We start from the raw sequence: 3,779 nt of genomic DNA on the forward strand, positions 1-3,779 counted from the left end.
ATTTGATTGCTATTTATTCTTATCTGTCTTATCAGGCAGATCCCAACTTTAACTCCAGGTACACAGACTACTATTACTAGATGTCATTTGATAATATATAGGTAAACACATAAAAAAAAAGTTTATTCCAGCCATGTGCATCTACATATACATAAATATCATGGTGAGTTGCAGTGTGAGTTTACTGTATTAGCCTCTTTCCAGTGAAATATCTTGTTTTCACCGAGTTTTTAAGTGTTGTTTGAGACGTTTCCAGAAGTGTCCATGAGGAAGAGATGTCCTTTCACATTTCAAAATATATTTAGAATCATTTTTCAATGACCTGATGACCTTTCACATGTCACATTATCTAACCAGGAAGTGAAGCTCATGAAATCAGTCTCTTTTGTGGGTGTATCCTGAGCTTACAAAAGCCTATAGGAATTTTTTTCCCCAAAAGTGGGAGAAACCCGATCTCCTGGACACAACCCACGCAAGCATGGAGAGAACATGCACACTCCACACAGAACAGCCCTGCCTGGGTTTAAACTCAAGATCATGTTGCATGTTGCCAAAGGTTTTTCAGAGATTTTGCTCGGTGGCACTGTAATACACATTTATTTGAGCCCCCTGCCTCTCAAATCATATGTGTACTGAAGAGCTCAGCATCCAGCTAAGCCTATTAGTTGACAGCTGTGTCTTATTTATTGTAGTCATGTAGCGTGTAGGTTTAGTTTCACTGTAAATGCCTTAGGCTTTAGGCATGAATGTGCTGATGAGTGTTTGCACAGGGGAAAACAATGACACTGTCATTCACGCAGTTACATCCAGTTATTTTATGGGAAAGACATAAATTAAAAATGGGTGATATAAAGTCTGTCATACAACTGCCTCATCATCATGTGGTGAAACTGAAAACTAGAGCAACAGTGTTTTTTTCAGATCTTTAAAGAGACACTTTTACATCTAAACACATTAAACATTTTACTTAAATATATCATAATTAGTATCAAAATATATCCAGAGAAGCAAAAATAAAATACTCATTATAGGCAATGTCAAATTTCAAAATAATAGGTACTATTTCATCAGTTAATGTGGCATCTGAGTCTAATTTTGGTTAGTCTAATTTTGGTTATACTTTCTACCATGAAGTACAAAGTATAAGGTGCAAATCCCAAAAAGCTGATTCTTTTCATTTGGATGTAGCGCTTTTAGTGGGAGAAACCTTTCATCACTTATCCAAGTGACTTCACCAGACTGAAGAAGTCATACTTATCTAATCTGACCATCTTCCAGTAGCTGTTACCATAAAAATCATAAACTCATGAATTTTCTGCTGTGTTAACACTTGTTCCAACCTACAAATGAGAAAAGGACAGACAAATGCGAAAAGGTCGAACTTGACTAAGATTGTCTAAACATGTTAAAAAATCTGTACCACACAAGAAGAACACAAGGTTTTCTGAGTAAATGATTAAACATTTCATCGTAAGCCCAACCTAACTGAAAGTACCAGCTGTCAAACACATCTGTCCAGCTGCCAGCAGTGGTACCATGAACGCTGTGGTTGACAGAGGTTCATAATCCATCATGGGGTGTACACCCAGTCGTGATAAATGTACCAGTCATTTATCTAGAGGTGTCTGTAATTGACAGGATGTAGGACATCTTTGAAAGTTTGCAAAACTTGAGAAATAAACCAAAACTAATAAATTAAAACGGTTCATAGCAATTAGATGAAAATGAACTGGTTAAATAAGTTGAGAGGGCAAAATGTTAAAGGTTTCTTTGTGATAAAATGTGTGACATCCTTTTGTAAAAAGTTCATTATTTTGTACAATAAATATTTTTCATACTGTAACTGGTTCCCTTGTGCAAACACTGCACACATTTCCAATACTATGCAGCCTATACCCAGTTGTACTGATCTATAAAGCCAGATGACACACATCAGTTAAACTACAGGCAAGACTTAAATGCACAATGGTCTAAATGATCCGTAACTTTCTGTTACTGCATTTAGCCCCAAAGAGGCTAGAAACACTGTCTAACCACTGTGACCATAAACTAGGATTACAATACAAAGACTTTTGAGACAACTGTTGCTGTGAACTAGCACTTTAAAAATAATGGTAAGCTTAATTAAACTATATATTTTGTAACTGTCAAGCTGATAACAAACTTACTAGTGACAGAACACTCATAGATTCAGTAATGTTACTAAATGATGGTCAGCACCGGTTGGAGGTTTAGATTAGCTATTGTTCAGTTTTTTTGCATTACAGATATTTGATTTGGTTGTACAAAGTATAATTGAATTAAAATCAAATTAATTTCATTTATATTGACCAAAATCACAACAACTGTTGATTAAAGGCACTTACAGTTGCACCTTAAGGCAATTGTTACAAGTAAAATTCAGGCATACAAAACTATAAATTTAAATAGTATTCAAATGTGATAAAATATGAACGCTAACTTTGTTTGCCACAAATCAACTCTGTAAAGTTTTCTCTTTTCTTGGGCATTCCTCTGCCAGCTTCCTTTGCACTGGAAAACTAAAGTGTGTGATCACAGGTGAAGTGAAGGATATTTTTTCCAGTGCAGGGTTTAGAGAATAATCTCTAAGGATCCAACTGTTGAAGAAAGATTATTTCTGTTTACTGTCAGGCTAAAAAGCTTCATACAGACATAACAATTTCTAGTCTAAGCTAGGAAAGAGCTTGGAAAGAAAAGCGTGTGGACATCTTTAAGTTTCTTGAAGACTTTTCACCTCTCATTCAAGAAGCTTCTTCAGTTCCAAGAGAAATTGGTGGAGAGTCCTAGATTTCTAAGCCCTATTAGGAGTGTCCCTAAGAGAGTTGTGGACCCCTTATTGAACCTTTGCCTAATCACACGAGCCAAGGTGTGAAAACGGGTATACATCTGCTGTACAAAGTATGGAATTTCGGAGTTGTCTTTCTTTTCCTTTAGTCTTGGGCCTGCCCGAAACATCTTCCCGAAACTTAAAGAAGTCCAGAAGCTTTTCTTTCTAAGCAACTTAGACTACTCTGACCCGTATGACTGAGAAGCTTCACGGACAAAACAATTTCTAATATGTCAGCAGCATCCCATAAGCATCCCACAAGGCATATAACACCCCTACGCACCAGCACTGTGCTTATATCATACTTTATTAATCACATTATATTTATATTTTCATCACATTAGCTCAATAGTGTCACAAAAATAAGCCAGGTGCTTTAAATGACTTGCTCAGCATAACATAAATCACGTTTTCAACAAAGGTTAGAGTGAAGACAAGAGCGAAAATTTGTCTGTCTACAAATGTTAATCAAACATTCTTATGTCCTACAACATGGACATAATGATAAATGAGCTGAGGTGAAAATGACCTTTCAATAATCTTACAACTGTAGTCCGTTAACTGGGAATTTAGTTCATGCTGGTCAGCTAGCTAACAGTCTTTACTTTAGCAACCCAAATCAGAGGCTAGCATTAGCGGGCTGAGGCTAAAACTGGGATTAGTGGAACTCTGTCTGAAACCCTTCAAAGTCTGCAGTAGAGGCAACTGTAAAGCAAAAGTATCATTATATAACTCATTAGAGTCTTAAAATTATTTCTTCCTGCTTATACATTAGTAGAAACATGAAGTTTTCACTTTTCCCAGTTATTTATATCACTGACTTTAGCTCATTAGCCAGCTAGCAGTCACAGCTGTGTAAAACCCAGAGAGAAGCAGACAGCTAACTATAGTATTTATGAATACTGGTCTTCATCCTGCCACTGGAGGCCAA

The sequence above is a fragment of the Pundamilia nyererei genome, unplaced genomic scaffold (assembly GCF_000239375.1).
Source record: "Pundamilia nyererei isolate P.nyererei 1_Seehausen unplaced genomic scaffold, PunNye1.0 scaffold00103, whole genome shotgun sequence".
In the NCBI taxonomy this organism is placed as follows: Eukaryota; Metazoa; Chordata; class Actinopteri; order Cichliformes; family Cichlidae; genus Pundamilia; species Pundamilia nyererei.